The sequence below is a fragment of the Castor canadensis genome, chromosome 9 (genome assembly GCF_047511655.1).
Source record: "Castor canadensis chromosome 9, mCasCan1.hap1v2, whole genome shotgun sequence".
Lineage (NCBI taxonomy): Eukaryota > Metazoa > Chordata > Mammalia > Rodentia > Castoridae > Castor > Castor canadensis.
This window is the reverse complement of record NC_133394.1, coordinates 13,262,500-13,275,429: the sequence shown is the minus strand read 5'-3', so window position 1 is coordinate 13,275,429 and position 12,930 is coordinate 13,262,500.

Sequence of the window (12,930 nt, the reverse complement as noted above, 5' to 3'; positions counted from 1 at the left end):
ATAAGAGAACGATAGAGCATCAGTAATATCATAAAACATAAGATCTGAAGGTAGAGGATATAAGGATGTGCGTTGAAAACTGTTGAAACATGGGGGTGGGAGGTAAAGGGGTAAGGGAGAGTAATGGAAGGGGTTGAACAGACCAAAGTAAAGTACACCCACCCACAGTGGGCATACATTGAGAAACCCCTTTTAACATCAGCTTAAATATTAATAATGAAAAGCAGGACTGTAAAATAGGTACAGAGTGTGAGGGGGTGGGGTTACTGGTGGGAGGGGGAATGGTGAATGAAGGAGATTAAGGTGACAGTATATGGTTGATGGACTTCATATACCTATATGAAACAGAGCTAAGAAATCTCTTGAAATTGCTTTAAGTGAGGTGGGGAGGGCATTGAGGGAGAGCGACAATAGGGACAATGTAACTAATGTATAATATAAGTGGAATCAGAATTGTCACCACAAATCCCCTCCTTTATAACAAATATATCCTATAAAAAATTCACTTAAAAAATGAGATTTACCCAGGATCACATGGTTAGTAGGTAATGATGAAAGAGTTCAAACCTGGGTCTGTTTGATTTCAAAGCTCTAGATCTTTCTATTCAGTTACTTTCCTCCCTCCAAGTCCCACCTGACCCTTGAAGAGGCTGTGGCAAATGTGAGTTAAACTTTTGATGAGCTTATTTCTCCTCTGATTTAGAGGGTAGCCTTTCCTGCTGCTTCTTCTGTCAAGGCTCTGCCTCCCTCACATTGCAAAGGACCCCTGCCATGTTGACAGAAATAAGCTTCTAATTTGCAACACCTCTTTATGTGACTTGTCAGCTCTGAGCTCCTACCAAAGAAGTATTCTCAACAGGCCTGGGCACCCTATCACATTCCAGGCAAACTCAAAGCTCTCATAAGCTGAGAAACTTGGAAACCCTTCTAGGAACAGTTACTTGCCCTCAGTTTTAATGCCACCAGCATTTATTCTTTACCCACCTTTTTTCTCAGCTTCAAAGAAGTCATATTGTCTTCTGTCATTCACCAGAGATCATGTCATTTTGGGTTACAATATAAAAGAAATCACAAGATCCAGCAGTCTGCTGTTCTAGTTCACACTTAAGCACACAGACAGCACAAAAAGCTAATTTGGTAATTTCAGATGGCATTTCATCAGACCAACTAGGAAAATAATTTTTCTCTTGGTTAAGGTCCCAGAACTGTTTTGGGGTGAATTTTGTCTTTCAGTTTGAATGAAAAGCAACTGGTTTGTTCATTCTTTGTGTCCCTCAGAGACTACAGCAGTGCCTCTAAACTACCCAGTATGTGCCTGAGAAAGATTAAGGTGGTCCCCAGGGGTGGAGACTTTTCATCAGAATTTATTACTGTTCAAAGCCTCTAGAAAGGCTCTCATTTAACGTTGGCCTTTGTATTTCTATCCATGAAAATCGTTCATACCATGACCAATCTGATACATTGTCAGTGTTCTTCATGGAATATTCCAAACAAGACCACAGTGAGCCAACTCTCCAGTGGGAGGAAAAGGGGAAGATACTGGGCAGTCAAAAAAAACTGGAGTGACATTTTAGTTCTGTATGGCATTTTCCATCCAGGTCATAGCTCCCTTAGGCCGGGGCTGATGGAAACTCTGTTTTGACAGCTAAGAGAATAACTTGGAAAGATGCTGTCCTGCCTTGTGGAGTCTGACAATGAACCACATTTTCAATTGGGCTGAAGGAAAAGAGTAGGTCTACAATGTACAGACTTTTGTCTCCATTGAAAATCCAACATCTGCCAATGATGGCAGTTTATCTAGTTTGTCATATTTGTATTTTTCTTTCATTTAGCAAGCATCTTTCTTAGAGCCCATTGAAACTGTGTTCTAAGAAAAGAGAATTAAAAATTTTTTTTATTTAAAACTTGTTGAGGTACATTAACACACACACACACACATCTCATAATTGCAATCAATAGTATTTAAATCAACTCCAAATACAAAAGACAGAAAGAATGAATTAAAAAATATTTTTAGGGATGAAGACAAAGTAAAGAGCGGTTGCACACTAGTGTTATGTGAACAAAAGCTTAAGCATAGAATTGGTGTTGGGTTCTGTGTAGACTGGGGTTTGGAATGTATACTCAATTCCTATAAATATACTAAGGTCATAATTCTAATGACTTAAGTGCTAACAATAAAACCTTGAAAAAACCTGCATTTAAAAACCAAGCACTGTAAATCAAGCGTGGAAGGGAATGTGGAGTGCAGAGCAGTATTTGTTTCAGGATTGTAAGTATCAGCTGTAACCAGAGGGTCAGAAGAATTTGCTCTTCTAGTCTGCAGTGTGTGCCTGACCCTATGTTTATAAGATCCTTTGGGGACCACTTTTAATCTAGCCTTCCTGCACCCTGAAACCTATTTGTTTATATTACCTCAGTTGCACTGGGAATTGCTTAGTAATTTAAGTTATGTTAGTTCTGATAAAGGGCTTTGGCAGCTTTTAGTGATTAACTTTGTAAAAACCTACGCTGTCCCTCACCGCCTCCAATCCAATCAGTTTTCTAAGTCTTGCCAATTGAAACAAAAATAAACAACGACAAAAACAACTGTTTGTGTTGCTGTGACCACCCCCTCCCCTTTGAAAATGCTTATTCTCACACATTGGGCAGAGAATATGTGCTCCAGTGGACCAGGGCTGAGTCTTGATGATCCACACATGCTTGAAATGAATACAGAATCTCTCAATTTTTGCTAAAAAATTGCTAAATTGTTTTCAACAAGGTATTCATGAGTGGCAAGGAAACTTAGCATTACCTTAAAAAACAAAAACAAAAACAAACTTGCTCATATAATGATGGTAGAAGAAAAAAATGAATCTTGTTATTTCTATTTACTAGGGGTCCATATGTTTGACATATTTTTGGCAGTTTCTTCTCTTTTTTGTGTGAATTTCCTGTCCTTTTCTTTAGTTCCTATATTTTCCATTGAGTTGTTTGTCTTTTTTCCTTTTGATTTACAAGAACGCATGAAGTAAAGAGCTTTAAATTGTTGAAGCATGATCCATGGCAAATACATTTTCAAATTAGTATATAGCTTTATTTCTTCTTTTCTTTTTCTTCCTTTTTTTGACTGCTTACCATCTCATACTGGTTCATTTAAATGGACTCAGCAATACCTTCCTCTCTGCTTCCTGCAAGGTGGCTGGCACAGCTGCCTTTAGGCCTAGATGGGGGGTGGGGTGTCTAATCCCACTGGTGCTTGTATATCAGCAAGGCTGAACTCATAGAACTCAAACTCTCAAAGGTATGAACACACATCATCTTCCTATCCTTCAGATATTTGTAACATGCCATCTAATCACCAAGGTGCTTTCTTTAAATGTCCACAATAGGAGAAATACTCAAAAAATTGTGGTTGCTTTTTTCTGGAATTATTATCACTAGTTATAAAAGCACACCTAGCTTGACTTCAGGAAGCAAATTTCTCCATGTTTAATATGATAAGGACATTTTTTATTTAGTTTATATTAGAAACTATTCAAATGGCCTCTATAAAGAAAATCATTTATCCTGATCTAGCATCCTGGCCAATCTGCTAAATCAAATGCACTGTTTCTCTTCCTGCTATGCAGATGGAACTGCCTCAGGTGTTCTGATAAACCTGGTAACCTCTTGAAGATTATCAACTGTGGCTGAGTTTTGTTACAAGTCTTGAAGTTCAACATTATTAATTATTCTGCCAAAACCTCATTCAGAGGATTCTAGGCAGAGAAAGATGCTTTCCTCTGGGTTGTTTCTCAAACTGAAAGGAAAATATCTATTATCTAATACATGTTACATGTAGGGCCAGTATACCACTAATTGATAACATTTAAGAGTAAGTTATGGGCCATTTAATTGTTAATGCTGTCACTGAAACCAGCATCATTCCTGTCTAGTGAGCCATTTCATCTTCAATTTTATATAATAATTTTAGATCTTCAGTATTGTAGTTAATGAAATTTTACCATGTTTATATCTAGAGTATCAAAGTTAGATGCTGGACTTAATCTTTTGAGGTACAAATATTTGTAGAGTTTGTAATGAGTTCTCTTTTAGGCATAATTAGATCTATCACTTTTGTAGAAGAACTAGCACATTTTGTCATTCTTCAAAATACATTCTGGAGTGGTAGGTATCTGCCAGGGTCAGACGAAAATCCACTCTCTAGTGTTTCGGTAGTTCCCTCTGAAGTCCGTTGGTAGAGATTAAGCTGTGATACCACCTAGAGATGTGGGAGAAAGTCCCTTGCTTTTGATGGACTGGAGCTGACACTCTCAGGGCTCCTGGTAGGTGGTAGACACAGCCCAGCAATTTAAGGGGTCTCTAGTCTCAAAGTCAAGTTCAAAGCCCCAAGAGTCATAAACCAAACATTTAGGGATGTGCCTTACCAGGCACAGTAAAGCCTAAAGATGTGCTGTTCCCACAAGACGGAAGTAGTGGGCCTCTTTCATGATAACAGCTTAGTGTGAGAAGGAGCTAGCCTTCAGGGAGTGTGGGCTGGTGTGTGGAGATGAAGGCCGATAAGGCTGGAATACAGAGAGAAGAGAGTGACAAAAGTAGAGTTGGATGGATTGGCCAAGCCAGGGGTGTGGTAGATCTTATTCTGTGATCTACTTTGTGTTTTAAAAGACCAATTCGAAGCTGGGCATGGTGGCACACCTGTGATCCCAGTCACTAAGGAGGCAGAGGTAGAAGGATCATGATTTGAGGCTAGCCCAGGCAAAACATGAGAACCTACCTGAAAAACTAAAAGCCAAAGAACTGAGAGCTTGCCTTATAAGTGTAAGACACTGAGTTCAATCCCCAGTACTGTCAAAAAATAAATAAATAAAATAAAAATGACAATTCTAGGCCATATTTTGCAAAATTAAAATATGAATCTATAAATATATTTGAATAAGGATGGTTGCTATCACTCTGCAGCACTCAAAAATTTGGAAATTGTATATTTGTTAATAATGAAGTACTTAGTGAATTATACCCTATCCATATTGTAGCATACTTTTCAGTTATTAAAAACAACAAAGCAAGACTCTTCAGGCTGGGGAAAGAGTTCCTGATTTATTGTAGAAAGAAAAAGTAAGCTGCAGCCTATCATGTATACAATAATTTTATTTTTGGAAAAAATTTGCAATGCTCAATAAAATTAGCATATAATGGGTGAAATGCACAGTGACTTATCATCCTAACCTCTGAATAATGCATACTTACAAGTTTTACTGAAATGAGAGAAATTTTACTCAAAGTGAAAGTTACCTTATGATTTATCTAAATATTTGAACCCTCCTTGTTTTCACTCACCTAAAATAAAAAAAGAAAAGGAAAATTAAGAAGAAAGTCCCTTGCTATGAGAAATATTTATAGCCTAGTTCAGGATGCAGGTCCTACTTCTTATCCAGTTACCTAATTACTCAGTTGATTCCCTCAGAACAGAATCAAGAAAAATCAGAATTTTCCTTCCGGAAGCATTAATTTGTCATTTTTTGCAAGTTGGTGTCCCTTAAACTATTGTCATACATAAAGGACAAGTAGATTCTTAGTGGATTATTGATTCTGTTTGTTTTGACATCACTTGAGTAATAATGGTGAAAAGGAGAAGATATTTTCCAGCACCCACTGATAGGAGCTTTTGACAGGGATGGACCAGGACCAAATGCAGCCATTTCCATACAGCTCCCAGCTGATTTGCTGTAATGGGCACGCTTGGTGTTTTGGCTGCTCCATATTTAACATTCTTCCTGGTTTGGAGGAATCCTCATTTTGTGGATCTTAGTGGGAGGTGGAGTCCTCACCCCTCTCTGCTGAAAAACATAGATTGGAGACATTCTTCATGGGTGGGAAGGTCAGCAGTGCTACTTACCAGCCGGTGGTCACAGCAGGCAGTCCTCTCTGCCTCAGCCTCCCCCTCCATAAAGTGCAGGTAGTGATAGATCCCATTCTCAGAACTGATGTGATGCTTATCCGAGTTACTAATGACATGCCCGACACACAATAATTGTCACATAAGTGCTATACCAATACATAAGCTTGCCATCATAGGTTGAGGAGCCTGAGGGTGCACCAGAACCAGGCTGGACTGAGGGACAGAAAGTGTCCTCAACTTCATTCTCACAGATGCCTCAGGGGTGCACTTGGCTCAAGGATTGTTTTATCAGTGGGATTTCAGAGTTTAAAAATTAATTTTTATTACATTTATACACACATAGTTGAGCTAATCCCCTTGTTCTAGATGACTTAGTATGAAAGTTCATTCTGTCCGTTTTGACTCCTCATTTTTCAATCCCCCCAACTGATGACCCCTTTCAACTTGTTTGTTAAAAAATCGTGTTTAGATTGCATTGTTGAAACATTTCTACCATAGAAAGTGAAGATTTAGCTCTTTTTCACCACCTCTTCTCACCACAGCTCCCACATTTTCTTCATTCATCAGATATAGTTATATTTTTGGGTTAAGTCAATATGGCATGTTTAAATTATCATAGCCATGTAAATATTTTCATAGTTGGTATGTACTATGACGTCTTCCTTTTCTTCTTTCCTTGCAAAACTTTTTGGTTCTGAAGTCAATAACTTTCAAAATTTTTCATATGCTTGGTTTTCTGTGTACTAAGCATTAGTTCATCCCCAAATTCGTCCCAGTTTTCGAAGACTCTGCTATCAGTTTCTTTTGAACATCACCTTCTTTCTGAACAGCTCATATGCAGTGATTACTCCCACATCACTCTGGGGATTCTCAGTCACTTTCTCTTCAGTTTCCTGAATTTATTTTCTCTCTTACTCATACTCTCCTTGTGCTGGAGTATCTTATTTAGTACTGTTCTGCAAAAAGGTGCATGGAGATAAATCTGAAACATATGTCTGAAAATTTCTTTCATGTGCCTCACAATTGAAATTGACAAATTAGAAGTATATAGAAAAATGTTCACTCTTACTTTTGACATCTTGCTTTCCATGATGCTTTGAAAAATGCTGAGGTCAACAACACCTTGATACCTACATCAAAGTCTTCACAAGAAAACATTACAGGCCAATTTCTCTAATACATACTGATGCAAATATCCTTAATAAATTATTGGTAAGTGGAACCCAACAGCACATCAAAATTATTACATAGCATAAACAAGTCGGATTTATCTCTGGTATGCTCACTGATACACCAAATGAATCAGTGTGGTACATCCATTAACAGAATGAAATATAAAAACAACATGATCATGTCAATTGCTGTGGGAAAAGCATTTGACAAAGTCCAATATCCTTTTCTGATAAAAATTCTCAACAGTTTAAGAATAGAAGGAAAGTTTCTCAATATTACTAAGGAAATTTATGAAAAATCTATAGTTAATATTATAACCAAGGGGGAAAACCTGGAAGCTTTTCCACTGAGATTTGGATGAAGGCAAAAATACCCACTCTACTACCTCTGTGAAATATGGTACTAGAAGTGCTGGCAAGAGCAATCAGATAAAGAAAAAGAAAAGTCAAAGGGAAAGGAAGAAGAAACAAAATCATTTCTTCTTTGTAAATGATATGATCCTATATGTTGAAGTCCCCAAGCATTCCACAGAAATCTATTAGAATTAGTAAATTTAGAGAAGTTGAAAGATACAAAACCAGTATTATTTCTACATACAAATAGTAGCCTAGTTGGAGAGGAAACCAAGAATATAACCCCATCTGATAGCACCAAAACAAACAAAACCATGAAACAAGACCTAGAAATAAACTTGGCCAAGTTTACTAAAGGAAAGGTTTGCACACTTAAAACCATAAAACACTGATAAAAAAACTTGAAGAAGATGCAAATATATAGAAAAGATGTCCCATGCTCATGAGTCAAAGGAATTAATTCTGTTAAAATGTCTGTATTACTCAAAATAATATACACATGCAACACAATCCCTACCAAAATCTCAATGGAATTCTTCACACAGTTAAAACAATTGTAAGGCATGCCTTGGACCTTAAAAGACATAGGCCAAAATAATTCTGAGAAACAAAAGGCAAGTTGGAGACACTGTGATTTAAGATTATGTTACAAAGCTACAGTGGTCAAAACGGCATGATATTGGCATAAAAATGGGTAGGTAGACCAGTGAAATAAAATGAAATGCCCAGAAGTAATCCAATCATCTTCGCTCAATTAATTTTTGACAATGGCACCAACAGGACACAATGGGAAACTAGATTTTCACATTCAAAACAATGACATTGTTCTATTTTCTTATACCATACACAGTAAATCATCTTAAAATTGGTCAAAGGCTTAAATGAAAGAGAGAACATGGGGAAAAGGCCCTTGCAGATAGCATTGGTGATTTTTTTTTTTAAACATCACACTAAAAGCTCAGGCTGCAAAAGCAGAAATAAGTGAGCAGGACTGCATTAACTAGCTAGCATTTGTTGCCCTTAACGCAGAGAAAATAAAGCAGATACCTTAAAAGCAACTGAGGCCAATAGGAAAAGGGGACTAGGAACTAGAGAAAAGGTTAGATCAAAAAGAATTAACCTAGAAGGTAACACACACGCACAGGAAATCAATGCAAGTCAACTCCCTGTATAGCTATCCTTATCTCAACCAGCAAAAACCCTTGTTCCTTCCTATTATTGCTTATACTCCTCTACAACAAAATTAGAAATAAGGGCAAAATAGTTTCTGCTGGGTATTGAGGGGGTGGGGGGGAGAGGGAGGGGGGTGGAGTGGGTGGTAAGGGAGTGGGTGGGGGCAGGGGGGAGAAATGACCCAAGCCTTGTATGCACATATGAATAATAAAAGAAAAAAAAAGTGAACAGGGTTCCACTCAATTAATCATTGAAGAAATGAAAACGACAGCTACTATGAGGGCTGAGGATGTAACTCAGTCATAGTGTGCTTGCCTAGCATGTGCAAGACCCATGTGACTCCCAGCATTGAGAAAACAAGGAACCAAAAAATAACCAACCAAATCAAACAAAACTCCTACACAAAAAACCTACTAGGAGATACCACTTCACATCTATTAGGATGACTATTATAAAAATGCCAAAAGATAACAAATGTTGACAAGGGTGTAGAGAAAAGGAAACTCTTGTTTCGTTGTTGATGGCAATGTAGACTAGAAAAGATGGAAAATAGTGTGACAGTTTCTAAAGAGACAAAAAATAAAGCTACCAAATGGCTCAGCAAGTCCTCTTCTGGTCACATACCAAAGGAGATAAAATTATCACTCTGTAAAGATGCCTGTACTCTCAAATTCAAGCAGAATTATTCATAGTAGCCAAGTTATGGAAACAACTTAGGTGTCTGTTAACAGAAGAATAGATAAAGAAAATGTGTGTATATACACACACACACACATATATATATATATATATATATATATACACAATCCTTTGTATAAAACAAAGGATTTTGGTCAACCCTAAAAAAGAGTGAGATATTACCATTTGCCACACTGTCTGATCCTGCAGGATATTGCACTAAGTGAAATAAGCCACAAACAGAAATGAAAATATTATATAATCTCATGTACATGCAAAATCTAAAAAACAAATTCAGTACATGAAGATGGGGACAAAATGGTGGTTACCAGGTATGGCAGGTGGAAAGGAACTGATAGGTCAGAAGATACAAGGCAGCTGTGTGTAGGATAAGCAAGTTTAGAGGTCTAACACTGATTGTGGAACTCGGAGTAGATTTAGCTGCTCTTGCCATAAAAACAATATTAAAAAGGTAGTGGAGGTGATGACTGTGTTAGTTTGCTTCTCTGTAGTAAACTTTTTATTATCTCTATAGAGATATAACAACTTGATGTGTACCTCAAGTACACACAATACTATTTATTTAAGAAAGGCGAAGGTTGTGTTTTTCTTTTCTTTTCTTTTTTCTGATCCTTTGTATATGACCTGTTCCATTCCCCTTGCCCTAATCCCCAGCACATCAGCTTTTAAGAGATCTCTTTTGTCACTGATCTTCTAAAAGAGCTTTGCTATGTCCATTTTCATTCACTTACCCAAGCATTCCATGAGCTATTTGAATCAGAAAGCTGATGTCTTTCAAGTCTGGGGAAATTTTCTTGAATTATTTCTTCCATGATTTCCTCTTCTTGAATTTGTCTGTTCTTGTTTTCTGAAATTAGAATTTTTCAGTCATTGGACCTACTGCTTAAATTTGTTACCTCTTCTCTTCTGTTGCAGCTGCTTATTTTCAACTAGGTTTGTTTATTTGTTTAGTTATAATTTTTCATGCAATAAAACGCACCTTTTAAACATATGTAGACTTAGAAGAGTTTTGACAAATATATAAAGTCAAATAACTACCACGTATCATAAGATATTATTTGTGTCTATAGTTTTCAGTTAGCACAATGCAGGCATCAGTAGGTTAATTCCACTTTTATTATTAAATAGAACATTGTGTATACATTTATATCACAGTTACTTTAGCTACTTGCCATCATGTGACACATCCCTAATGAATAAAGCTGCTATAAACACTGGCATGCAAGCTTTTGGGTGAACATGTGGTTTTATCATTTTCAAGTAAATGTCAGAGTGGAGTGGTGGGTCATATGGTAAGGATAAATCCATCTTCTGAAGTATTTTCCAAAGTGGCTGGGCCATTTATATTAGTGTAGGCACAAGAAGTTCACTTGGTCTCCATTATCACTAACTCTTTTTTTTTTTGGTGTTACCAACTCTTTTACCTTTCCATTTTAGCTGCTCTAGAGGGCATGCAGTCAAATCACATTTTTTAAAAAAATTGATTTCCCATTGACTGATGATTTCAAACATCTCTTTGTGCAGAAATTGGTATATTTCCTTTTGTGAACTGGCTGTTCAAATATTTCACACATTTCTATCAAATTGTGTGTCTTACTGAATTCTGGAAGTTTTGGGTATATTTGGACATATGTTCTGTATTACATATGAGTTTTGCAAATATTTTCATCCAGATCTTGGGTGATCTATTGTTAATTTTCTTAATAGTGCCTTCTAAACAGCAGAAGTTATAATTTTTGATAAAATTAAATTTACAAGTTTTGTTTTGTTTTCTTATTGGTACTTTATGGGCCAATCTAGGAAAACGTTACCTAACTTGGGTTTGTGATCATTTGGAGTTAATTTTGGTATAGAACATGAGAAAAAGATTGAGATTCAGTTTTTGCATATAAATAGCTAGGTATTCAGAACTGTTGTTAAAAAGACTTTCCTAGAGTCTATACTCCCATTTCTTGCCTGGGGAGCAGGAGAACTTTCTCCCTTTTTCCCTGTTTCTCCCCACTTTTTTGGGGAAGTTAGACTAAATTAGTTTACAATGAAACTTTACTATTACTTTCACTACAAAAAAAAAAAAAAGAGAGACTTTCCTCTCCTCACTGAGTTACCCTCACACTGAGGACAAATGTCAACTTGTCACACGCAGGCAACAGCTTTCAAGACCTCTGCTCCATGCCTTTGGTCTACAGGTTCATTTTTATATCAGCAACACACATCTTACTGATTTATAATTCACTTTTCTTTACTTTTTCCAAATTGCTTTGGGTCTTCAAGGTGTTGGCATTTCCACACAGATTTTAGACTCAACTTACTGATTTCTAAATAAAGAGCAGGTGGAACTTTGACTGGGACTGCATAAATCTCCAGATTAATATGGCCAACAGACATTTTAACACTGTCCAGTCTTTTCATCTATTGACATGGTATATCTCTCATTGACTCAGGTTTTTTTTTTTCTAAGTACTGGTTTGGAATTTTTAGCATTAGATCTGGCACACGTTTTGCTAAGTTTATCACTATGTACTTCATGTTTTTATGAATTTAAAATTTTTCAGTTTCCAATTGTACATCTCTACGACTGTTCACATAGAGTTTTTGGAAAGCCTCCTCCTCTTGGGTAAATATCTAAGATATGACTGAGCATATGGCAGACATGTATTTTTAGCATTTCTTCTTTATCTAAACCAATACATAAACACATAAAAATTGTACATTTAATGGGTTACCGGGTAACATTTCACATTGTTGAATACATTGCATTGTAAAATACATTGCACAATATTTAAATAAAATTGAACATTTTTCACCTCTTTATAGTGAAAACATTCAGAATCCTTCTAGCATTTTGAAATACGTAACATAATAGCAATCCTCAGTCACCCTATTGTACAACAGCCTAGAGCCCATTTACCCCTAGCTACTGCAGCTTCATACTCATGCACCTCCCTTTTCTTGTCCCTCCTTCTCCTCCTCTGTGATCTTTTATAAGATCGCCCTTTGCATATTCCCCAAATAAGTGAAGTCATGCCTGGCTTATTTCACTTTACATAATGATCTCCAATTCTACCCAGCTTCTCACAAACGACAGGATTGCATCTCCTCATTGGTTCACAGTATTTACGGTGAAAACCACATTTTTTCTTTTTTTAAAAATTTTTATTTTATTCATATTTGCATACAATGTTTGGGTCATTTCTCCCCCCTTCCCCCACCCTCTCCTTTCCCCCTATACCCCCTCCCTCTCTCCGCCAATCCCCCGCTAGAACTATTTTGCCCTTATCTCTAATTTTGTTGAAGAGAGAGTATAAACAATAATAGGAAGGAACAAGGGTTTTTGCTGGTTGAGATAAGGATAGCTATACAGGGAGTTGACTCACATTAATTTCCTGTGCATGTGTGTTACCTTCTAGGTTAATTCTTCTTGATCTCACCTTTTCTCTAGCTCCTGGTCCCCTTTTCCTATTGGCCTCAGTTGCTTTAAGTTATCTGCTTTATTTTCTCTGCATTGAGGGCAACAATTCTATCTAGTTTTTTAGTTGTCTTACCTATTCTTATACCTCCCTTGTGTGCTCTCGCTTTATCATGTGATCAAAGTCCAATCCCCTTGTTGTGTTTGCCCTTGATCTAATGTCAGCATATGAGGGAGAA